The sequence below is a fragment of the Oncorhynchus nerka genome, linkage group LG1 (genome assembly GCF_034236695.1).
Source record: "Oncorhynchus nerka isolate Pitt River linkage group LG1, Oner_Uvic_2.0, whole genome shotgun sequence".
Classification (NCBI taxonomy): Eukaryota; Metazoa; Chordata; class Actinopteri; order Salmoniformes; family Salmonidae; genus Oncorhynchus; species Oncorhynchus nerka.
In genome coordinates this window covers 38,746,016-38,773,369 of record NC_088396.1, presented here as the reverse complement: position 1 = coordinate 38,773,369, position 27,354 = coordinate 38,746,016, and the positions used below count along the sequence as shown (strand labels likewise).

General features: G+C 42.7%; 1 protein-coding gene across 1 annotated transcript in view; it reads left to right on the top strand.

Moving 5' to 3' along the window:
- Positions 1 to 1,216: 1,216 nt before the first annotated feature.
- LOC115129959 (uncharacterized) overlaps positions 1,217 to 27,354 on the top strand; it is a 78,007-nt gene continuing 51,869 nt past the window's right edge. Inside the window, exon 1 of the mRNA XM_065018538.1 lies at positions 1,217 to 1,301. The gene's annotated coding sequence lies outside the window, so the exon portion shown is untranslated. The remainder of the gene's footprint in view (positions 1,302 to 27,354) is intronic.

The window sequence follows — 27,354 nt, the reverse complement described above, 5'->3', positions numbered from 1 at the left end:
ACCCATGAAGCATTGTTACCCATCGCGCCACAAAAGCCACGGGGAACAAGGGGAACCACTACTTCAAGGTCTCAGAGCGCGCACCACCGCTAACTAGCTAGCCATTTCACATCGGGTACACATGCAGAGCAGAATTAGGCAGAAAAGAGCTGTTAAATTCTACAACAACCTAAAAGGAAGCGACTTCCAAACCTTCCATAACAAAGCCATCACCTACAGAGAAATTAACCTGAAGAAGAGTCCCCTAAGCAAACTGGTCCAGGGTCTTTGTTCACAAACACATAGACCCAACAGCAACACAATTAAACCCAACAAAATCACGAGAAAACAAAAAGATAATTACTTGACACATTGGAAATAATTTACAAAAAAACAGAGAAAACTATAATGCTATTTGGCCCTAAACAGAGAGTACACTGTGACTGACCCAAAACTAAGGAAATCTTTGACTGCCGAAGGCAGACCTGGCTCTCAAGAGAAGACAGGCTAGGCTATGTGCACACTGCCCACAAAATGAGGTGGAAACTGAGCTGCACTTTCTAACCTCCTTCCAAATGTATGACCATATTAGAGACATATATTTCCTTCAGATTACACAGATCCACAAATAATTCGAAAACAACTCAAATTTGGACAAACTCCTATATCTATTGGGTGAAAATCACAGTGCCATCACAGTAGCAAGATTTGTGACCTGTTGCCACAAGAAAAAGGCAACCAGTGAAGAACAAACACTATTGTAAATACAACCAGTATTTATGTTTATTTATTTTCCTTTTTGTACTTTAACTATTTGCACATCATTACAACACTGTATATAGACATAATATGACATTTGAAATGTCTATTATTTTGTCACTTTTGTGAGTGTAATGTTTACTGTTAACTTTGACTGTTTATTTCACTTTAGTTTATTATCTATTTCACTTGCTTTGGCAATGTTAACATATGTTCCCCATGCCAGTAAAGCCCTTAAAGAGCGAGAGAGAGAGGAGTAACCGAGATCAGAGAGTGAGTAGAATGCGCTTCAGCACTTATACACCGCTGCTGCCTGCCCCGCTTCCCGGTTTCCATGCCGACAGCGAGGGTTGTTCAGTTGGAGCATGCTCCGTAGGACTCTTTTCCTTTGACCGTAACGTAACAACAGCTAGGCAGAGAGAGGGCTGGAGTATTCATACACACACACACGCACACACACTGCTAGAGCACAGCAGAGAAGAGTGTAGGAGAGAGCAGATGGAGTCTAGCTGCATGCCTGCTGTACTGAGCTGGACTGAGACACACGCTTACTCACAACAAAGGTGAATCGGCAGAGATTCGTATCTCTCATGTCTTATGCATGTGTAGAATGTTGTTGTGTAATATTTTTTGTCTTTCATGGGAATTGGACAGGAGGAAAGAGTTTTCATGGACTGATTTTGTACCAGGAATGAATGGGCAGTTTGTGTGCTATAGTCTACATGTGCTCTATACTGTTATGGGTAATGAACGAGGCACCTTTAATTTGAGCTAGGATTGCCAAACATATATACGCTGTTGATGATCTGTTACAGTAGATACTGTAAAGGCAGCACTGTGTATAACCAGAGTACGGTTTCGTCCGTCTTGTTTGACTGAAGTGCACATTTCTACTTTATCCTGAAAGGTTGGAGAAAGCGTCTCTTGTAGTGCGTATTCTAAGGATACATAAATTATGCATTTGCTGACAGAATTAAGCAATACAGTACCTAACGTTACTCAGCCAGAAATAAATGATTGACACATGGGGAACTGTATGCTGTGCATGTATCAGTGTTCTGTACTATAGACACTTCTGATAGGAGAGACCAACACTCTTGATATGTTTGTTTATTCAGAACAGACATCAGATGACTGCCTGTAGCGCTGGGTTATCTGTTAGCTATGTGTGTGCGTATGTATGTGCGTGCGTTCTCATGTCGTTCCCCTCTGATGCGCAGAGAAATGCTGATTATGAACATCTTTATCCCACACCCCTGTCACATGACTTGTGTGTTGCGAGAAGGTGGTCACTCTCCAGTCATGCATTGCTGACCCTCTGACGATTATGTTGGCGGAGTGGGGCAGAGGCAGGGCCATAACCATAGACATAGAATTACCAGCCATATTGAGTGTACCCAGGAGTTAAATTCCCGTTGTCTTTTGTTTTTCTAGTAATTATATTTCTATGGTCATGACACTGGTGTGTTTTGCCATTATTATGTATGTGGTTTCTCATTTCGCCCCATTTCTCTGTCAGGCACACATGGCCTTCATTGTAAATAAGAAATTGTTCTTAATTGACTTACCTGGATAAACAAAGGTTAAATTTAAAAAATACTAATGATTCACCCCGGCCTCCCACCAGGCAGGCTAATGCATCCATGGGAGGATCAGATGAACTGGGCAGGCTAATGAATCCATGGGAGGATCAGGTGAACTGGGCAGGCTAATGAATCCATGGGAGGATCAGGTGAACTGGGCAGGCTAATGAATCCATGGGAGGATCAGATGAACTAGGCAGGCTAATGAATCCATGGGAGGATCAGGTGAACTGGGCAGGCTAATGAATCCATGGGAGGATCAGGTGAACTGGGCAGGCTAATGAATCCATGGGAGGATCAGGTGAACTGGGCAGGCTAATGAATCCATGGGAGGATCAGGTGAACTGGGCAGGCTAATGAATCCATGGGAGGATCAGGTGAACTGGGCAGGCTAATGAATCCATGGGAGGATCAGGTGAACTGGGCAGGCTAATGAATCCATGGGAGGATCAGGTGAACTGGGCAGGCTAATGAATCCATGGGAGGATCAGGTGAACTGGGCAGGGCTAATGAATCCATGGGAGGATCAGGTGAACTGGGCAGGCTAATGAATCCATGGGAGGATCAGGTGAACTAGGCAGGCTAATGAATCCATGGGAGGATCAGGTGAACTGGGCAGGCTAATGAATCCATGGGAGGATCAGGTGAACTGGGCAGGCTAATGAATCCATGGGAGGATCAGGTGAACTGGGCAGGCTAATGAATCCATGGGAGGATCAGGTGAACTGGGAAGGCTAATGAATCCATGGGAGGATCAGGTGAACTGGGCAGGCTAATGCATCCATGGGAGGATCAGGTGAACTGGGAAGGCTAATGAATCCATGGGAGGATCAGGTGAACTGGGCAGGGCTTAATGAATCCATGGAGTATCAATAGTGTGTTCGTATGCACTGGATCGTATCATGGGCTAGTCTGGGCTGAACTGGGCTGGTTTGCACTGGAGGCAAGCCTGTGTCCCAAATTGCACCCAATTCTCTATGGGCCCTGGTCAAAAGTAGCGCACTACATGGGGAATAGGGTGTCATTTGGGACATACATATTGACTCCGTCTGCTGAATTCAGTCGCTCCAGGATGACCAGGGAGTGCACTATAAACCCCAATGTACTGTGATCAAAACTTTTGAGGGAATCCATCGCACTTAATATATCATAGTACAATTACGTAGTGATTTTGTAGTAATTTCTCAAACCGATAGAGCCACTATGACCATGTAGTGGTTCCAGATTTGAGTTCTATCAGCTTGAAAAAAATGTGTAATGCCTTTACTAAGCCACGCCCCCAATAAAATGTCCTATTGTGCCTTTCCTTTTCAGTGAATTATAAAGTTAATACCCATGACTGTAGTGACAGAGACATGGTTGTTGAATGTGTATGTTGTTGGTCCTGATGCCTTCACCAAGTGAGTTTGTAGGCTAATGCTATCATTATAATGAATTAATAATTAATTATAATTAACTCTTTGTGACAATGCATTTTTTGTGACAATAAATTACGTCTCATAAGGCCTTACTTTGAGGCCTAGCGTTACCCTAACTAATACAGTGGCCTGAAACTCATGATTTAGTTGGTTTTCTAAATTCCGGTAATTATCCCAAAATTCCCAGATAAAAAAAATATATAAACCTGGTTGAAAGATTTCCAGGAATTTTCCAAACGGGATTTCTAGAAAGCGTGGGAAACGTACCAGAATTTTACAACCCTACTTGCAAGTCACATTATGCTGGCATGCAAAGTGATGTGTATTCTTATTGGAATCCAGCCAGAGTTTGGATATCCAACAGCTTTCATTTTTATTCACCTGCAACCGGCATTCAGAATTACTGCCAGGGTTAGGAACAGTGTGAGGAGACTACCTAAACCATTTAATAGATGTAAAGCCCCCTGTTTTGGGGACCTGCGTGGTTCTGGTACCAGTTCTGACCGACATTTTGGCTTATAAATCGACTTGTGGACACCATAGTATTGTATTGATCAGTAGCTCTGATTCTCACCGGCACAGAAGTATGTCTGCTGTGTGAAGCAGGATGTGAAATCTGACACCACTTGAAGCTGGGATGTCCCTCCTACCATTTCATTCACTCATCTGACTGTCCAACTCTGGGCTGGACCTTACATCACAGCCACTAACAACATATGCCTTCAATCCTTCCATCGTAGAGCAGCAGGAGAGAGCGGTTTTGTCACTGTGGTACATTCAGAGATCAATTTATAGCCAGTTATCAAAAATAATTCATGGATTTTAAACAAAAACTATTTGTCATAGACGGACGATATTAATATGAGATGAAAGGTGAGTTCCTGACAAGTCCAGGAAACTTAAGTTAGAGCTCTGTGAGACGTTCACAGCAATAGGGGCAGACATTTTGAACGAGAGACTATTAGAAAATATGCACATTTCTCTAACACTGAACATAAAAATATGTATTTTACACTTATAAGGAAGGTGAACTCATAGTTAGTTTTAGAATTTGATTATACTATATTTAGAAAGCACAAAAGTCATTTCAAGCCTTATTCATACAGTTTTCTTGAATAGGATATACATCATATCAAATATTTCATATTTTCATATCTGTACTGTGTACTGGAGCCTGAGTCCTCAAAAGTGACTACACCTCAGCAATTTATAACTATTTTTACTAGAAAGGTGAGATGTAGAAGTATTTGAGTAAAACAAATGCCTTGGGGTTTACAGTGTAGGGAGCAGCCAGAGGAGAGAAGAGGAGGAGATAGCAGAGCAGCAGCAGTCAGCCCTACAGCCACACGGGCGGAAACATACAGCATGCAGGCTCCCCTGAATATTTCATCTGCTGAAAGAGAGAGTGGGGGGGGGGGGGGGGAGGGGGTACAGAAGCAGAAAGCCGGAGAGAGGTAGAGATAGATGTGCCAATAAAGCCCTTCCATTTAAATTGAATTGATAGTTGGAGAAGGCGAGATGGGGTGGAGCAGGGGTTAAAAGAGGAGGAGAGTCTTTCACCTCATATGAAATTAGAAAATAAATTGAGTTGATAAATGCAGGTTTGTACAGTTTCAGTCAGAGCCAGGAGTAATGCAAGGTTGTGTGTAGCGTACGAGACAAACAGGTTCAGATGGGCGGCAATCATTTCAGTGCCCACCATTCAGGACTACTAACTAGAGGATATCCTGGGGATTTCGATGAGTTATTCAAAGAATATGGCTCCCCCATTCACTACACTGTAACAGTAGAATGGTACTTGGGTTACCTGCTAAAAGGGCGTTTTTTTCAGTTGGCGTATTATCTTCTTTAGCTAAGTATAATGGAAAACCCCTCTGATCTTAGCTACAATTGAAGTAGTTTGACACACTAATGCTGAAAATGCTTCCAAGATGAAAAGGAGTTGTTATAGCTCAGCTCACAGGTAAAAACACTGCTATTTTTGGCTCAGTAGAAATAGTGGCAGACAGTTTAGGCAGCATGGTGTAGTACTCTGTGTCTGAGCTTCTTCTTCCTGTTACCCAGATATGACAGCAGGATATCCACCCTGTGCTGTGTTTGGAAATAGTGAGGAGAGATAGACAAAAACTCTGTGCTCATCACGAGAGAGAGAGATTATAACCTCTCAGAGAGAACTTGTGCCGCTGTCCCTTTCTTTAGGAGAGTGGATTGTTAGCTCCTGTCGTGTCTTTACTATCGTTAAATTGAAGACTTCGTTTTTTATCAAAGATTCTCTGTAATTAGTATTACGCGATCAAACTGATTAATCAGTAACCATAATTAACTAGGAAGTTGGGGCACCAAGGAAAATATTCAGATTACAAAGTTATCGTTTCCTAAAATAACTTTTCAGGTATTTTCATATCTGATCCATAGTCTTCTGATTAATTAATTATTTACTTTACCTCACGTTAGTCTCATTCCAAACGTCGTAAATTGTTGGTTATCTGCACAAACCCAGTCTTCACGATGAGTCATCAATTGTCTTAAATAATTTATTTATTACTAACTAAGTAATTCACAGAAATGCATAAACAAACAAATAAAGTCAATATGGTTACAAGAAATGATAAGGGAATCACCGATCTTTTATACCTTGTCCGAAACATGACATTTGTTCGGACCTCAAATTCTGTGAGGTGGAAGAAATGATTTTGTTCTCTTTGAAAATTCACTCTTATAATGTCTCTTATAATGTGTGGCCATGAGGCATGGTCTTCTCAGGAATTTAGGACCTCTCTCTGACCACAGCAGCCTAGTTGAAGGAGGCCGGGGGAGGCAGGGAGAGGGGATGGGCTTGCTGTATAGTGGCAGACTACATCCTGTTTGTTCCAGTGTAAGGTGTTATTCAGGTGCTGTATAGTGGCAGACTACATCCTGTTTGTTCCAGTGTAAGGTGTTAGTCAGGTGTTTTATCTAGAGACTACATCCTGTTTGTTCCAGTGTAAGGTATTAGTCAGGTGTTTTATCTAGAGACTACATCCTGTTTGTTCCAGTGTAAGGTGTTAGTCAGGTGTTTTATCTAGATACTACATCCTGTTCGTTCCAGTGTAAGGTATTTTATCTAGAGACTACATCCTGTTTGTTCCAGAGTAAGGTGTTTTATCTAGAGACTACATCCTGTTTGTTCCAGTGTAAGGTGTTTATCTAGAGACTACATCCTGTTTGTTCCAGTATAAGGTGTTAGTCAGGTGTTTTATCTAGAGACTACATCCTGTTTGTTCCAGTGTAAGGTGTTTTATCTAGAGACTACATCCTGTTTGTTCCAGTGTAAGGTGTTAGTCAGGTGTTTTATCTAGAGACTACATCCTGTTTGTTCCAGTGTAAGATGTTTTATCTAGAGACTACATCCTGTTTGTTCCAGTGTAAGGTATTTTATCTAGAGACTACATCCTGTTTGTTCCAGTGTAAGGTGTTAGTCAGGTGTTTTATCTAGAGACTACATCCTGTTTGTTCCAGTGTAAGGTGTTTTATCTAGAGACGACATCCTGTTTGTTCCAGTGTAAGGTGTTTTATCTAGAGACTACATCCTGTTTGTTCCAGTGTAAGGTGTTAGTCAGGTGTTTTATCTAGATACTACATCCTGTTTGTTCCAGTGTAAGGTGTTTTATCTAGAGACTACATCCTGTTTGTTCCAGTATAAGGTGTTAGTCAGCTGTTTTTATCTAGAGACTACATCCTGTTTGTTCCAGTGTAAGGTGTTTTATCTAGAGACTACATCCTGTTTGTTCCAGTGTAAGGTATTAGTCAGGTGTTTTATCTAGAGACTACATCCTGTTTGTTCCAGTGTAAGGTGTTAGTCAGGTGTTTTATCTAGATACTACATCCTGTTCGTTCCAGTGTAAGGTATTTTATCTAGAGACTACATCCTGTTTGTTCCAGAGTAAGGTGTTTTATCTAGAGACTACATCCTGTTTGTTCCAGTGTAAGGTGTTTATCTAGAGACTACATCCTGTTTGTTCCAGTATAAGGTGTTAGTCAGGTGTTTTATCTAGAGACTACATCCTGTTTGTTCCAGTGTAAGGTGTTTTATCTAGAGACTACATCCTGTTTGTTCCAGTGTAAGGTGTTAGTCAGGTGTTTTATCTAGAGACTACATCCTGTTTGTTCCAGTGTAAGATGTTTTATCTAGAGACTACATCCTGTTTGTTCCAGTGTAAGGTATTTTATCTAGAGACTACATCCTGTTTGTTCCAGTAAGGTGTTAGTCAGGTGTTTTATCTAGAGACTACATCCTGTTTGTTCCAGTGTAAGGTGTTTTATCTAGAGACGACATCCTGTTTGTTCCAGTGTAAGGTGTTTTATCTAGAGACTACATCCTGTTTGTTCCAGTGTAAGGTGTTAGTCAGGTGTTTTATCTAGATACTACATCCTGTTTGTTCCAGTGTAAGGTGTTTTATCTAGAGACTACATCCTGTTTGTTCCAGTATAAGGTGTTAGTCAGCTGTTTTTATCTAGAGACTACATCCTGTTTGTTCCAGTGTAAGGTGTTTTATCTAGAGACTACATCCTGTTTGTTCCAGTGTAAGGTGTTTTATCTAGAGACTACATCCTGTTTGTTCCAGTGTAAGGTGTTAGTCAGGTGTTTTATCTAGAGACTACATCCTGTTTGTTCCAGTGTAAGGTATTATTCAGGTGTTTTATCTAGAGACTACATCCTGTTTGTTCCAGTATAAGGTGTTTTATCTAGAGACTACATCCTGTTTGTTCCAGTGTAAGGTGTTTTATCTAGAGACTACATCCTGTTTGTTCCAGTGTAAGGTGTTAGTCAGGTGTTTTATCTAGAGACTACATCCTGTTTGTTCCAGTGTAAGGTGTTTTATCTAGAGACTACATCCTGTTTGTTCCAGTGTAAGGTGTTTTATCTAGAGACTACATCCTGTTTGTTCCAGTGTAAGGTGTTTTATCTAGAGACTACATCCTGTTTGTTCCAGTGTAAGGTATTAGTCAGGTGTTTTATCTAGAGACTACATCCTGTTTGTTCCAGTGTACGGTGTTATTCAGGTGTTTTATCTAGAGACTACATCCTGTTTGTTCCAGTGTAAGGTGTTAGTCAGGTGTTTTATCTAGAGACTACATCCTGTTTGTTCCAGTGTAAGGTGTTAGGCAGGTGTTTTATCTAGAGACTACATCCTGTTTGTTCCAGTGTAAGGTGTTAGTCAGGTGTTTTATCTAGATACTACATCCTGTTTGTTCCAGTGTAAGGTGTTTTATCTAGAGACTACATCCTGTTTGTTCCAGTGTAAGGCGTTAGTCAGGTGTTTTATCTAGAGACAACATCCTGTTTGTTCCAGTGTAAGGTGTTTTATCTAGAGACTACATCCTGTTTGTTCCAGAGTAAGGTGTTTTATCTAGAGACTACATCCTGTTTGTTCCAGTGTAAGGTGTTTATCTAGAGACTACATCCTGTTTGTTCCAGTATAAGGTGTTAGTCAGGTGTTTTATCTAGAGAGTACATCCTGTTTGTTCCAGTGTAAGGTGTTTTATCTAGAGACTACATCCTGTTTGTTCCAGTGTAAGGTGTTAGTCAGGTGTTTTATCTAGAGACTACATCCTGTTTGTTCCAGTGTAAGATGTTTTATCTAGAGACTACATCCTGTTTGTTCCAGTGTAAGGTCTTTTATCTAGAGACTACATCCTGTTTGTTCCAGTGTAAGGTGTTAGTCAGGTGTTTTATCTAGAGACTACATCCTGTTTGTTCCAGTGTAAGGTGTTTTATCTAGAGACGACATCCTGTTTGTTCCAGTGTAAGGTGTTTTATCTAGAGACTACATCCTGTTTGTTCCAGTGTAAGGTGTTAGTCAGGTGTTTTATCTAGATACTACATCCTGTTTGTTCCAGTGTAAGGTGTTTTATCTAGAGACTACATCCTGTTTGTTCCAGTATAAGGTGTTAGTCAGCTGTTTTTATCTAGAGACTACATCCTGTTTGTTCCAGTGTAAGGTGTTTTATCTAGAGACGACATCCTGTTTGTTCCAGTGTAAGGTGTTTTATCTAGAGACTACATCCTGTTTGTTCCAGTGTAAGGTGTTAGTCAGGTGTTTTATCTAGAGACTACATCCTGTTTGTTCCAGTGTAAGGTATTAGTCAGGTGTTTTATCTAGAGACTACATCCTGTTTGTTCCAGTATAATGTGTTTTATCTAGAGACTACATCCTGTTTGTTCCAGTGTAAGGTGTTAGTCAGGTGTTTTATCTAGAGACTACATCCTGTTTGTTCCAGTGTAAGGTGTTTTATCTAGAGACTACATCCTGTTTGTTCCAGTGTAAGGTGTTTTATCTAGAGACTACATCCTGTTTGTTCCAGTGTAAGGTGTTTTATCTAGAGACTACATCCTGTTTGTTCCAGTGTAAGGTATTAGTCAGGTGTTTTATCTAGAGACTACATCCTGTTTGTTCCAGTGTAAGGTGTTATTCAGGTGTTTTATCTAGAGACTACATCCTGTTTGTTCCAGTGTAAGGTGTTAGTCAGGTGTTTTATCTAGAGACTACATCCTGTTTGTTCCAGTATAAGGTGTTAGTCAGGTGTTTTATCTAGAGACTACATCCTGTTTGTTCCAGTGTAAGGTGTTTTATCTAGAGACTACATCCTGTTTGTTCCAGTGTAAGGTGTTAGTCAGGTGTTTTATCTAGAGACTACATCCTGTTTGTTCCAGTATAAGGTGTTAGTCAGGTGTTTTATCTAGAGACTACATCCTGTTTGTTCCAGTGTAAGGTGTTTTATCTAGAGACTACATCCTGTTTGTTCCAGTGTAAGGTGTTAGTCAGGTGTTTTATCTAGAGACTACATCCTGTTTGTTCCAGTGTAAGATGTTTTATCTAGAGACTACATCCTGTTTGTTCCAGTGTAAGGTCTTTTATCTAGAGACTACATCCTGTTTGTTCCAGTGTAAGGTGTTAGTCAGGTGTTTTATCTAGAGACTACATCCTGTTTGTTCCAGTGTAAGGTGTTTTATCTAGACTACATCCTGTTTGTTCCAGTGTAAGGTGTTTTATCTAGACTACATCCTGTTTGTTCCAGTGTAAGGTGTTTTATCTAGAGACTACATCCTGTTTGTTCCAGTGTAAGGTGTTTTATCTAGAGACAACATCTTGTTTGTTCCAGTGTAAGGTGTTTTATCTAGAGACTACATCCTGTTTGTTCCAGTGTAAGGTGTTAGTCAGGTGTTTTATCTAGATACTACATCCTGTTTGTTCCAGTGTAAGGTGTTTTATCTAGAGACTACATCCTGTTTGTTCCAGTGTAAGGTGTTATTCAGGTGTTTTATCTAGAGACTACATCCTGTTTGTTCCAGTGTAAGGTGTTTTATCTAGAGACTACATCCTGTTTGTTCCAGTGTAAGGTGTTTTATCTAGAGACTACATCCTGTTTGTTCCAGTGTAAGGTGTTAGTCAGGTGTTTTATCTAGAGACTACATCCTGTTTGTTCCAGTGTAAGGTATTAGTCAGGTGTTTTATCTAGAGACTACATCCTGTTTGTTCCAGTATAAGGTGTTTTATCTAGAGACTACATCCTGTTTGTTCCAGTGTAAGGTGTTTTATCTAGAGACTACATCCTGTTTGTTCCAGTGTAAGGTGTTAGTTAGGTGTTTTATCTAGAGACTACATCCTGTTTGTTCCAGTGTAAGGTGTTTTATCTAGAGACTATATCCTGTTTGTTCCAGTGTAAGGTGTTTTATCTAGAGACTACATCCTGTTTGTTCCAGTGTAAGGTGTTTTATCTAGAGACTACATCCTGTTTGTTCCAGTGTAAGGTGTTTTATCTAGAGACTACATCCTGTTTGTTCCAGTGTAAGGTGTTTTATCTAGAGACTACATCCTGTTTGTTCCAGTGTAAGGTGTTTTATCTAGAGACTACATCCTGTTTGTTCCAGTGTAAGGTATTAGTCAGGTGTTTTATCTAGAGACTACATCCTGTTTGTTCCAGTGTAAGGTGTTATTCAGGTGTTTTATCTAGAGACTACATCCTGTTTGTTCCAGTGTAAGGTGTTAGTCAGGTGTTTTATCTAGAGACTACATCCTGTTTGTTCCAGTATAAGGTGTTAGTCAGGTGTTTTATCTAGAGACTACATCCTGTTTGTTCCAGTGTAAGGTGTTTTATCTAGAGACTACATCCTGTTTGTTCCAGTGTAAGGTGTTAGTCAGGTGTTTTATCTAGAGACTACATCCTGTTTGTTCCAGTGTAAGATGTTTTATCTAGAGACTACATCCTGTTTGTTCCAGTGTAAGGTCTTTTATCTAGAGACTACATCCTGTTTGTTCCAGTGTAAGGTGTTAGTCAGGTGTTTTATCTAGAGACTACATCCTGTTTGTTCCAGTGTAAGGTGTTTTATCTAGACTACATCCTGTTTGTTCCAGTGTAAGGTGTTTTATCTAGACTACATCCTGTTTGTTCCAGTGTAAGGTGTTTTATCTAGAGACTACATCCTGTTTGTTCCAGTGTAAGGTGTTTTATCTAGAGACGACATCTTGTTTGTTCCAGTGTAAGGTGTTTTATCTAGAGACTACATCCTGTTTGTTCCAGTGTAAGGTGTTAGTCAGGTGTTTTATCTAGATACTACATCCTGTTTGTTCCAGTGTAAGGTGTTTTATCTAGAGACTACATCCTGTTTGTTCCAGTATAAGGTGTTAGTCAGCTGTTTTTATCTAGAGACTACATCCTGTTTGTTCCAGTGTAAGGTGTTTTATCTAGAGACTACATCCTGTTTGTTCCAGTGTAAGGTGTTTTATCTAGAGACTACATCCTGTTTGTTCCAGTGTAAGGTGTTAGTCAGGTGTTTTATCTAGAGACTACATCCTGTTTGTTCCAGTGTAAGGTATTAGTCAGGTGTTTTATCTAGAGACTACATCCTGTTTGTTCCAGTATAAGGTGTTTTATCTAGAGACTACATCCTGTTTGTTCCAGTGTAAGGTGTTTTATCTAGAGACTACATCCTGTTTGTTCCAGTGTAAGGTGTTAGTTAGGTGTTTTATCTAGAGACTACATCCTGTTTGTTCCAGTGTAAGGTGTTTTATCTAGAGACTACATCCTGTTTGTTCCAGTGTAAGGTGTTTTATCTAGAGACTACATCCTGTTTGTTCCAGTGTAAGGTGTTTTATCTAGAGACTACATCCTGTTTGTTCCAGTGTAAGGTGTTAGTCAGGTGTTTTATCTAGAGACTACATCCTGTTTGTTCCAGTGTAAGGTATTAGTCAGGTGTTTTATCTAGAGACTACATCCTGTTTGTTCCAGTGTAAGGTGTTATTCAGGTGTTTTATCTAGAGACTACATCCTGTTTGTTCCAGTGTAAGGTGTTAGTCAGGTGTTTTATCTAGAGACTACATCCTGTTTGTTCCAGTGTAAGGTGTTAGTCAGGTGTTTTATCTAGAGACTACATCCTGTTTGTTCCAGTGTAAGGTGTAAGTCGCTCTGGATAAGAGCGTCTGCTAAATGACTTAAATGTAAATGTAAATGTACCCAAAGAGGGCAACGTCATGACACTCCTTAGTCACCCTCAGCGGGGTTAATTTTAAATGGAACCATCCGGTTTTCAGGGATACAGTATCTTTAAACTAGCTTCCTTTCCCCCTAAAAAAACAGATGTGGGGAACCCACTCAGGCATTTATTTTACGCCTGCTACCTTAGGTTACTCCTCAGTAAACAGAGATACAGTGCCTTGCGAAAGTATTCGGCCCCCTTGAACTTTGTGACCTTTTGCCACATTTCAGGCTTCAAACATAAAGATATAAAACTGTATTTTTTTGTGAAGAATCAACAACAAGTGGGACACAATCATGAAGTGGAACGACATTTATTGGATACTTCAAACTTTTTTAACAAATCAAAAACTGAAAAATTGGGCGTGCAAAATTTGTGACAGTGTTATCTTAGATTAATTCTGACTATTTTGAGGAAGTGTGTAATGGCTACGGCGTCTCAAAATGGACAAACAGTACTGTTGCCGCTTTTTTCTAGATTTCCAAGCGAAGGTCTTTTATTTATTTATTTATAGAATTTTACCCCTTTTTCTCCCCAATTTTCATGGTATCCAATTATTGTAGTAGCTACTATCTTGTCTCATCGCTACAACTCCCGTACGGGCTCGGGAGAGACGAAGGTTGAATGTCATGCGTCCTCCGATACACAACCCAACCAGCCGTACTGCTTCTTAACACAGCGCGCATCCAACCCGGAAGCCAGCCGCACCAATGTGTCGGAGGCTACACCGTGCACCCGGCACTGCGCCCGGCCCGCTACAGGAGTCGCTGGTGCGCAATGAGACAAGGACATCCCTACCGACCAAGCCCTCCCTAACCCGGACGACGCTAGGCCAATTGTGCGTCGCCCCACGGACCTCCCGGTCGCGGCCGGTTACGACAGAGCCTGGGCGCGAACCCAGGGACTCTGATGGCACAGCTGGCGCTGCAGTACAGCGCCCTTAACCACTGCGCCACCCGGAGGCCCAAGCGAAGGTCTTTTAAGGTAGTATGCAAGCACACTCGTTCGGTTCGCTTAACTTCGGCTCGGCCGAACTGAAGCATGCTCACACCTTAAGACAATTACCAGCCTGTCCTTGACTCAGGGAGATGAGTAGACCTGAGATGTGGGGAGCCCACCACTCGCTGGCTTTTGATCTCTCCTCTCTCTGTGGTTGGTTGTTACAGACAACAAATGTGTGATCCTAGTTTTGACCCCCAGGGCAATGAGTGAAGGGAGAGTGAGCAATCCAATAATATGATCAGCTCAATTTAGGGAGTCGTTACTGTTGACATGACTGAGCTGACATTCCTGAAGCTGACATTCTCAGACAGATCATTGATCTGTTCTTTAAAAAAAACACAAAACCACGAGAGCATATGATTGACTGTTTTGGATGCAAGTATTGATTTGAAGTCTTATTTGGTATGCATTTTTATATTGCCATGTTTAGCTGTTTTCTATTGTAAGGAGTTCCCATTGTTTCCTTTGATGTTCCATCCCACTGTAACAGAGTGATTTATCAGAGAAGAGAGCTTTGAAACAGGAGGTTTATTAAAGACCCAGTGCAGTCAAAAACATGTTACATATATTTCCACCCCATGAGTTTGGAATAACACTGTGAAATTGTTAAAATGATGATAATGCTATTTTAGTGTAAGAGCTGTTTGATTGATTGATTTGAAAAGACCGCCTGCAATTTCAGCCTGTTTTGGTGGGATGGAGTTTTGGCCTGTCTGGTGACATCACCAGGCAGTAAATTGGTAAATAGACCAATAAGAAAGAGTTCCAAACATCTCTGCCAATAATAGCTCCTCCCCAATCAGACCACTCCCAGACAGTCCTAGCAAAATTATTGCTTGAGTAATTACTCTTTGCTAAGAATGTATTTTTGTTTCTTGACCATTTTAATTGAAAACAATCACAGTAAGGTACTTCATTGTTACCCAGAAATGATGTGATATTGAGATAAAAATGGCTGCTTTGGACATTAATGAGCAGACTAACATGGGTATAATTTACATTAGTTTTATTTCCTTGTGGGAAGTCAAGGACAGTGCAGTAAGATATGCCAAGGATGGTGATGTGTGGGAGACATGACTGATATCATAGACCCCCAGATAGGATCTAGGTCCCTTTCTCCCCTCCTCTCTTTCTCCCCCACTGCCCCTATCTCTCTGTCTTGCTCTCCTTCCTCCTCTCTCTCCATTCCCCTGTTGGTGATATGAGTGAGTCACTCTGCCGTCTGTTAATGAGTAAATCCTCCCTTATTACCCTCCCTTTGTTTATGAACAACACTCCTGGTTATCTCAATTCATCTCACGCTCCCTCATTCTCTACCTCTTTACCTCTACCTTACCTCTCTACCTCACTCAGGGTACTAGTTACAGGGGTGGGAAGTAGCCTAGTGGTTAGGGCGTTGGACTAGTAACCAAAAGGTTGCAAGGTCAAATCCCCCAGCTGACATGGAAAAAATATGTTGTTCTGCCCCTGAAGAAGGCAGTTAACCCACTGTTCCTAGGCCATCATTGAAAATAAGAATTTGTTCTCAACTGACTTACCTAGTTAAATAATAAAAAACTCTCTACCTCACTTGCTTCCTCTTCTATCATAACTTCCCATGTGTCCCTCCACCTCATCACCTATTTTTTACCCACAGCTTTAGTTTCCCCCTTTCCTCCCTCTCTCCCCCTCCCTCTGGATATTGATCACAGGAATGAGGTCACATAGATCTCACTGAGGTCCCTATATCGTTTTTGTTACTGTTACCGTTGCCGTGGTGGTGTTTATGTCATTACCCCAGTAGCAGTAACAACAACAAAACAAGGACACACTGTGGAGGCGAGAGCTGAGTAAAGAAGCCTCAGTATTTACACTGCCTGGGCTTACAGAGACTTCTACCTGAACCCAAATACTTTCAGCTACTATACTGGATCAGATCAGGTTGTGTTGTTGTTTTCATTACATTATACATTAATATAAGGATATTATTCAAATGAGACAGGAAACATACATATTTGATTTGAAGTAGTTAACAAGAAACAGCTTACAATTAGAGTTTAAGAAGTTGAATTCCGACCTTTTACTGATCCCTTTTACTGTAGCCGACTGTATGAACCCAGGTTGTTTTGTTTTCATTGCATTATACATGTATATTGGGCTTATTATTTAAATGAGAGAGGAATCATACATATTTGAGTTGAGGTAGTTATCAACAATCAGGTTCTGTGTTTATACAACAAGCCACTGAATTGAGAGAAACCTCTTGTGGTACTGTTGTGTATGAACTAAGAATGAAATGCTGCATTGAGAGAGCACTACAAGCCCTGAGCTAGCGTGCTTCATTTTAAAATGGTGCAGCTCTTTGTCACAGAAATGCCAAAAGTGGCCGATGACGAGGGATGGGAGCACGGCCAGCATCCCCGCCTCCTGTTGTCCATGCATCCAAAAGCGTTCAGATACTTGCATTTGGTTTAACCTGCTTGAACGCCTGATGGGCGGGGTTTACCAAATAGTGACAATTCAATTGGTTCCGTTTTGTAGGGCAAGCACAATTAAATACAGCTGAAGTATTTGAAATTATTTCAAATAGTATTTGAACCCAGGTGTGCAGTGGACGGAGCCCAGTGTCTCATATTTTCCCTCTGTTATCTAACAGAGGAGGAAAAGAACAGTCTTCTGGAAGGAAGAGAAGAGCGAATACCGCTTCATTTCATTCAGAGTCCCGGCGGGAAAATCTGTTTGCTATTAGGTTACATCATCTACAGCAGCCTCCCGCTCCGTGTCTAGGCTACTGACCACAGGCTACTGACCACAGGCTACTAGCTACAGGCTACAGGCTACTGACCACAGGCTACTATCTACAGGCTACAGGCTACTGACCACAGGCTACTGACCACAGGCTACTAGCTACAGGCTATTGACCACAGGCTACTGACCACAGGCTACTAGCTACAGGCTACAGGCTACTAGCTACAGGCTACAGGCTACTGACCACAGGCTACTGACCACAGGCTACTAGCCTCAGGCTACTAGCTACTGACCACAGGCTACTGACCACAGGCTACTAGCTACAGGCTACAGGCTACTAGCTACAGGCTACAGGCTACTGACCACAGGCTACTGACCACAGGCTACTAGCTACAGGCTACAGGCTACTGACCACAGGCTACTAGCTACAGGCTACAGGCTACTGACCACAGGCTACTGACCACAGGCTACTAGCTACAGGCTACAGGCTACTGACCACAGGCTACTGACCACAGGCTACTAGCTACAGGCTACAGGCTACTGACCACAGGCTACTGACCACAGGCTACTAGCTACAGGCTACAGGCTACTAGCTACAGGCTACTGACCACAGGCTACTAGCTACAGGCTACTAGCTACTGACCACAGGCTACTGACCACAGGCTACTAGCTACAGGCTACAGGCTACTAGCTACAGGCTACAGGCTACTGGCCACAGGCTACTGACCACAGGCTACTAGCTACAGGCTACAGGCTACTAGCTACAGGCTACAGGCTACTGACCACAGGCTACTGACCACAGGCTACTAGCTACAGGCTACAGGCTACTGACCACAGGCTACTAGCTACAGGCTACAGGCTACTGACCACAGGCTACTGACCACAGGCTACTAGCTACAGGATACTGGCCACAGGCTACTGACCACAGGCTACTAGCTACAGGCTACTAGCTACTGACCACAGGCTACTGACCACAGGCTACTAGCTACAAGCTGCTATCTACTGGCTACAGGCTACTGACCACAGGCTACTAGCTACAGGCTACAGGCTACTGACCACAGGCTACTGACCACAGGCTACTAGCTACAGGCTACTAGCTACGGGCTACTGGCTACAGGCTACTAGCTACAGGCTACTGGCTACAGGCTACTGACCACAGGCTACTAGCTACAGGCTACAGCCTACTGGCTACAGGCTACTGACCACAGGCTACTAGCTACAGGCTACAGGCTACTAGCTACTGGCTACTAGCTACAGGCTACTGGCTACAGGCTACTAGCTACAGGCTACTGGCTACAGGCTACTGACCACAGGCTACTAGCTACAGGCTACAGCCTACTGGCTACAGGCTACTGACCACAGGCTACTGACCACAGGCTACAGGCTACTGGCTACAGGCTACTGACCACAGGCTACTAGCTACAGGCTACAGGCTACTAGCTACTGGCTACAGGCTAATGGCTACTGGCTACAGCCTATAGTACTATATTAATCAGTTCATGCATTGTCGCATGTGATTAATTTAGGTATGATTATGTTACCAACCATACAGCAGCATCTCTATCTCACTAAGGTCTGTCTGCCTCTCTCTACATGCTTACTGTACAGTAATGTATTCATCAGATCTAGCACTGTTGTATGTTGTTAGGAATTATTACCAATCATACAGTTACAGTCCTATCTCCATCTCACTACAGGTTTCTGTCTGTCTGACTGTGTCTTGATGGGCTGTATGACTGTGTAAGAGGAGGTGAGACAGAGGGGACGCTGGTGCTCTGCTTTATTTTGGGTTGAGTCAAGAGAATCTGGTGGTGGTAACCCTCCATGAGTCAATACCAGAGCCGGAATGGTGACAGATATCCACTCTTCTGATTGGTTCTTTTACACTGGCTTGTATGCCAAATGGCAGCCTATTGCCTATACAGTGAACTACCTTTGACCAGGGCCGCCACCGGCACCCTATAAAGATGTTTATTGTATTGCTAAACCAGCCAGGGATAAAATGTATCACTGTAAAACTATATCATCTTGTTCCCTAACACTGTTACTGAGAATGATATGTATGTCTATCACTGAAGACCATACCAGTACATAAGGGTCTGCCATTTTCTACTCAGTCACATATAAACATGACAAGCACATAGTTACTGCTCAGAGTTTCTGAAATATTTGATGTCTGTTATGCCTTAATTCAAACCATTTATCCACATTTTTGAAATATGTATTGTCTTTTATCATAGCCTTCCCTGGACATCATTTGCATGGATTGGTTGGTCCGGCTCCTCTGAACAGGTTCTCTCTGTCTAATGAAGTCTCTTTCATCGTCTCTGTGAATAAATAGAGTGAAGCGGAGCTGGGTTGGGCTACTATATATGGCATTGGGCTACTATATATGGCATTGGGATACTATATATGGCATTGGGCTACTATATATGGCATTGGGATACTATATATGGCATTGGGCTACTATATATGGCATTGGGCTACTATATATAGCATTGGGATACTATATATGGCATTGGGATACTATATATGGCATTGGGCTACTATATATGGCATTGGGCTACTATATATGGCTACTATATATGGCATTGGGATACTATATATGGCATTGGGATACTATATATGGCATTGGGATACTATATATGGCATTGGGATACTATATATAGCATTGGGCTACTATATATGGCATTGGGCTACTATATATGGCATTGAGCTACTATATATGGCATTGGGCTACTTTATATGGCATTGAGCTACTATATATGGCATTGGGCTACTATATATAGCATTGGGATACTATATATAGCATTGGGATACTATATATGGCATTGGGATACTATATATGGCATTGGGCTACTATATATGGCATTGGGATACTATATATGGCATTGGGCTACTATATATGGCATTGGGCTACTATATATGGCATTGGGCTACTATATATAGCATTGGGATACTATATATGGCATTGGGATACTATATATGGCATTGGGCTACTATATATGGCATTGGGCTACTATATATGGCTACTATATATGGCATTAGGATACTATATATGGCATTGGGCTACTATATATGGCATTGGGCTACTATATATAGCATTGGGATACTATATATGGCATTGGGATACTATATATGGCATTGGGCTACTATATATGGCATTGGGCTACTATATATGGCTACTATATATGGCATTGGGATACTATATATGGCATTGGGATACTATATATGGCATTGGGATACTATATATGGCATTGGGATACTATATATAGCATTGGGCTACTATATATGGCATTGGGCTACTATATATGGCATTGAGCTACTATATATGGCATTGGGCTACTATATATGGCAATGGGATGCTATATATGGCATTGAAAAATCATGCAAAGGAAGAATGATGGCGTTGAAGGTGGGCCCTGGTCAAATGTAGTGCACTATATTGTGAATAGGGTGCTGTTTGGGACATGGCCTACCTATCACCTCATTATTCCCTGTCTGTATTATTCATAGAGACCGTTAACACCTCAGACTGGTGAAATATTCATGGAACAGCTATGAATGACTTCCACCATACAGGAACAGAACAGAGACATGCCCAGCTTTCACCTGAGGTGATGTGAAATGTAGGTAGAAACGCAGGTAGAAATAGAATGAACAGAGCTGACGTGTTTTTTCCCTATTCTATGTGGCAAACAATCATATCTGTTCAACACAATACATTTCTAAGCGTTCTGTAACATTCCATCCTCCTGAACAGGCTTATGCACTACTACACAGATAACCTATTGGTCTGACCCGTGCTGTGCTGGCTCAGATATTTCCTTTTTACGTTGTCCAGCACAGTCCCAGCAACTGGATTCGTAACCAAACAAGCACAGCACTTAACTTGGTTTGACTCAGCTCAATAATGTGAAAATAGTAACACAGTACATTAGTACCTTGCTCTATGCTCTGGGTGTCAACTACACCCCCTCTACACAGCCTCTCCTCTCTGTGGCCGTGTAGCTCACACACTATCCCACACGCATCCCAGTGACATGTTGCCTAATGAACTCCAGACTTCCACGTTAGACCTTCGATGAAGTCACCAGAATGCTACTACGCGAGTCATCTGTACCCTGGTGGGGCTCTATGAAAAGAGACTCAGTAGAGAGTTGTAGTATGTGTTGATTACTGCTGAGCCTGGGAGGATTCTTATTAACCCACATTTCTCTGCCTGATGACAGGGGGAGGAGAGGTGGGGAATGTTATGCCTTCCTTCTTGTCTCCTGGCATCATTCCTCTCGCGCGCTTGTCTGGTTGAGTATTCTGTCTCTTATTGCTGTGTTCATCTGCGTGCACCTTACTAGGCTTGTCAGGAGGCTTGTCAGGACCCACTCTCCTCTCCTTTCCCTCCCCTCCTGCTTACCTGTCAGGAGATAGAGAGCTACTCCACCTCATCAGGATCCAGTATCTTGTTACCCTGGCAGTGCGGGTATAATCAACCTCTCCTGTGTGTCTGTCATGGCAATGCGTCCTACAGGCTCATAGATACAGACTAGATTGAAGCAGCCTTTTAATAAACCTGTGTAATTTCAGTCCTTTCCAAGGGCAAGGAATGTTATTTCATAAGTAGGCCTACATCAATCTCACAATTTCGTTGGTGTGTTCAGATTTGCAATGCCTAAAATGCCTTTTAAATAATTTCATTCCATCAGTGAATGTTTAGTGCATGTGGTCCTCTGCAAAAGTAACCTGTTCTGCAGAGAAGTTATCTGTAGAGAGATTCCCTCAGAGGGAGCCGGATTCCATTTACGTGTCATGTGAATGAATAGTCATGTTACATAAGATATTGGAGATAAGCATCTCTAGCCGATCAATACATGGAAAACAAAAACAGTGCACTTGGTGTCCAGGGCTTTCCAGCCTATTGGATTTCTACAGGATCAGATTGACTCTAAAATGGAATCTCTGGGATTAATAGTCACCACTCATATGCCTAGCCGTAATACAGACAGACAGGTTGTAGAATGGAGTGATGCACCGATATGACATTTTTGGCCGATACCGATATCCAATATTTTCAATACCAATACAGATAACCGATACTTAACATTTTTTTGTAGCTAACTATATAGCTAGGTGTCATCATCGAAAATAACCCTAATTTATAAGACAGTTCTTATTTGATTAATGGTGGTCGGACCCATCTATGTGAAGCTAGCCACAATAAGGATTAGCCACAATAGTGGGCTTTGATACAGCCTGGACATACTTTTATGTAATTGATTCCGATATATTCTAATATATCGTGCATCCCTAGTAGAATGTAATGCCACCATGCCCGTAATACAGACAGACAGGTTGTAGAATGTAATGCCACCATGCCCGTAATACAGACAGACAGGTTGTAGAATGTAATGCCACCATGCCCGTAATACAGACAGACAGGTTGTAGAATGTAATGCCACCATGCCCGTAATACAGACAGACAGGTTGTAGAATGTAATGCCACCATGCCCGTAATACAGACAGACACGTTGTAGAATGTAATGCCACCATGCCCGTATTACAGACAGACAGGTTGTAGAATGTAATGCCACCATGCCCGTATTACAGACAGACATGTTGTAGAATGTAATGTCACCATGCCCGTAATAAAGACAGACAGGTTGTAGAATGTAATGCCACCATGCCCGTATTACAGACAGACATGTTGTAGAATGTAATGCCACCATGCCCGTAATACAGACAGACACGTTTGTAATACAGACAGACAGGTTGTAGAATGTAATGCCACTATGCCCGTAATACAGACAGACAGGTTGTAGAATGTAATGCCACCATGCCCGTAATACAGACAGACAGGTTGTAGAATGTAATGCCACCATGCCCGTAATACAGACAGACAGGTTGTAGAATGTAATGCCACCATGCCCGTAATACAGACAGACAGGTTGTAGAATGTAATGCCAACATGCCCGTATTACAGACAGACAGGTTGTAGAATGTAATGCCACCATGCCCGTAATACAGACAGACAGACAGACAGACAGACAGACAGACAGACAGACAGACAGACAGACAGACAGACAGACAGACAGACAGACAGGTTGTAGAATGTAATGCCACCATGCCCGTAATACAGACAGACAGACAGACAGACAGACAGACAGACAGACAGACAGACAGACAGACAGGTTGTAGAATGTAATGCCACCATGCCCGTAATACAGACAGACAGACAGACAGACAGACAGACAGACAGACAGACAGACAGACAGACAGACAGGTTGTAGAATGTAATGCCACCATGCCCGTAATACAGACAGACAGACAGACAGACAGACAGACAGACAGACAGACAGACAGACAGACAGACAGACAGACAGGTTGTAGAATGTAATGCCACCATGCCCGTAATACAGACAGACAGACAGACAGACAGACAGACAGACAGACAGGTTGTAGAATGTAATGCCACCATGCCCGTAATACAGACAGACAGACAGACAGACAGACAGACAGACAGACAGACAGACAGACAGACAGACAGACAGACAGGTTGTAGAATGTAATGCCACCATGCCCGTAATACAGACAGACAGACAGACAGACAGACAGACAGACAGACAGACAGGTTGTAGAATGTAATGCCACCATGCCCGTAATACAGACAGACAGACAGACAGACAGACAGACAGACAGACAGGTTGTAGAATGTAATGCCACCATGCCCGTAATACAGACAGACAGACAGACAGACAGACAGACAGACAGACAGACAGGTTGTAGAATGTAATGCCACCATGCCCGTAATACAGACAGACAGACAGACAGACAGACAGACAGACAGACAGACAGACAGACAGACAGACAGGTTGTAGAATGTAATGCCACCATGCCCGTAATACAGACAGACAGACAGACAGACAGACAGACAAACAGACAGGTTGTAGAATGTAATGCCACCATGCCCGTAATACAGACAGACAGACAGACAGACAGACAGACAGACAGACAGACAGACAGGTTGTAGAATGTAATGCCACCATGCCCGTAATACAGACAGACAGACAGACAGACAGACAGTCAGACAGACAGACAGGCAGACAGACAGGCAGACAGACAGACAGACAGGTTGTAGAATGTAATGCCACCATGCCCGTAATACAGACAGACAGACAGACAGACAGACAGACAGACAGACAGACAGACAGACAGGTTGTAGAATGTAATGCCACCATGCCCGTAATACAGACAGACAGACAGACAGACAGACAAACAGACAGGTTGTAGAATGTAATGCCACCATGCCCGTAATACAGACAGACAGACAGACAGACAGACAGACAGACAGACAGACAGACAAACAGACAGGTTGTAGAATGTAATGCCACCATGCCCGTAATACAGACAGACAGACAGACAGACAGACAGACAGACAAAAAGAGGTTGTAGAATGTAATGCCACCATGCCCGTAATACAGACAGACAGACAGACAGACAGACAGACAGACAGACAGACAGACAGACAGACAGACAGACAGACAGACAGACAGACAGGTTGTAGAATGTAATGCCACCATGCCCGTAATACAGACAGACAGACAGACAGACAGACAGACAGACAGACAGACAGACAGACAGACAGACAGACAGACAGACAGACAGGTTGTAGAATGTAATGCCACCATGCCCGTAATACAGACAGACAGACAGACAGACAGACAGACAGACAGACAGACAGACAGACAGACAGGTTGTAGAATGTAATGCCACCATGCCCGTAATACAGACAGACAGACAGACAGACAGACAGACAGACAGACAGGTTTTAGAATGTAATGCCACCATGCCCGTAATACAGACAGACAGACAGACAGACAGACAGACAGACAGACAGACAGACAGACAGGTTGTAGAATGTAATGCCACCATGCCCGTAATACAGACAGACAGACAGACAGACAGGTTGTAGAATGTAATGCCACCATGCCCGTAATACAGACAGACAGACAGACAGACAGACAGACAAACAGACAGGTTGTAGAATGTAATGCCACCATGCCCGTAATACAGACAGACAGACAGACAGACAGACAGACAGACAGACAGACAGACAGACAGACAGACAGACAAACAGACAGGTTGTAGAATGTAATGCCACCATGCCCGTAATACAGACAGACAGACAGACAGACAGACAGACAGACAGACAGACAGACAGACAAAAAGAGGTTGTAGAATGTAATGCCACCATGCCCGTAATACAGACAGACAGACAGACAGACAGACAGACAGGTTGTAGAATGTAATGCCACCATGCCCGTAATACAGACAGACACGTTTGTAATACAGACAGACAGGTTGTAGAATGTAATGCCACTATGCCCGTAATACAGACAGACAGGTTGTAGAATGTAATGCCACCATGCCCGTAATACAGACAGACAGGTTGTAGAATGTAATGCCACCATGCCCGTATTACAGACAGACATGTTGTAGAATGTAATGCCACCATGCCCGTAATACAGACAGACACGTTTGTAATACAGACAGACAGGTTGTAGAATGTAATGCCACTATGCCCGTAATACAGACAGACAGGTTGTAGAATGTAATGCCACCATGCCCGTAATACAGACAGACAGGTTGTAGAATGTAATGCCACCATGCCCGTAATACAGACAGACAGGTTGTAGAATGTAATGCCACCATGCCCGTAATACAGACAGACAGGTTGTAGAATGTAATGCCAACATGCCCGTATTACAGACAGACAGGTTGTAGAATGTAATGCCACCATGCCCGTAATACAGACAGACAGACAGACAGACAGACAGACAGACAGACAGACAGACAGACAGACAGACAGACAGACAGACAGACAGACAGACAGGTTGTAGAATGTAATGCCACCATGCCCGTAATACAGACAGACAGACAGACAGACAGACAGACAGACAGACAGACAGACAGGTTGTAGAATGTAATGCCACCATGCCCGTAATACAGACAGACAGACAGACAGACAGACAGACAGACAGACAGACAGACAGACAGGTTGTAGAATGTAATGCCACCATGCCCGTAATACAGACAGACAGACAGACAGACAGACAGACAGACAGACAGACAGACAGACAGACAGGTTGTAGAATGTAATGCCACCATGCCCGTAATACAGACAGACAGACAGACAGACAGACAGACAGACAGACAGACAGACAGACAGGTTGTAGAATGTAATGCCACCATGCCCGTAATACAGACAGACAGACAGACAGACAGACAGACAGACAGACAGACAGACAGACAGACAGGTTGTAGAATGTAATGCCACCATGCCCGTAATACAGACAGACAGACAGACAGACAGACAGACAGACAGACAGACAGACAGACAGGTTGTAGAATGTAATGCCACCATGCCCGTAATACAGACAGACAGACAGACAGACAGACAGACAGACAGGTTGTAGAATGTAATGCCACCATGCCCGTAATACAGACAGACAGACAGACAGACAGACAGACAGACAGACAGACAGACAGGTTGTAGAATGTAATGCCACCATGCCCGTAATACAGACAGACAGACAGACAGACAGACAGACAGACAGACAGACAGACAGGTTGTAGAATGTAATGCCACCATGCCCGTAATACAGACAGACAGACAGACAGACAGACAGACAAACAGACAGGTTGTAGAATGTAATGCCACCATGCCCGTAATACAGACAGACAGACAGACAGACAGACAGACAGACAGACAAACAGACAGGTTGTAGAATGTAATGCCACCATGCCCGTAATACAGACAGACAGACAGACAGACAGACAGACAGACAGACAGACAGACAGACAGGTTGTAGAATGTAATGCCACCATGCCCGTAATACAGACAGACAGACAGACAGACAGACAGACAGTCAGACAGACAGACAGGCAGACAGACAGGCAGACAGACAGACAGACAGGTTGTAGAATGTAATGCCACCATGCCCGTAATACAGACAGACAGACAGACAGACAGACAGACAGACAGACAGACAGACAGGTTGTAGAATGTAATGCCACCATGCCCGTAATACAGACAGACAGACAGACAGACAGACAAACAGACAGGTTGTAGAATGTAATGCCACCATGCCCGTAATACAGACAGACAGACAGACAGACAGACAGACAGACAGACAGACAGACAGACAAACAGACAGGTTGTAGAATGTAATGCCACCATGCCCGTAATACAGACAGACAGACAGACAGACAGACAGACAGACAAAAAGAGGTTGTAGAATGTAATGCCACCATGCCCGTAATACAGACAGACAGACAGACAGACAGACAGACAGACAGACAGACAGACAGACAG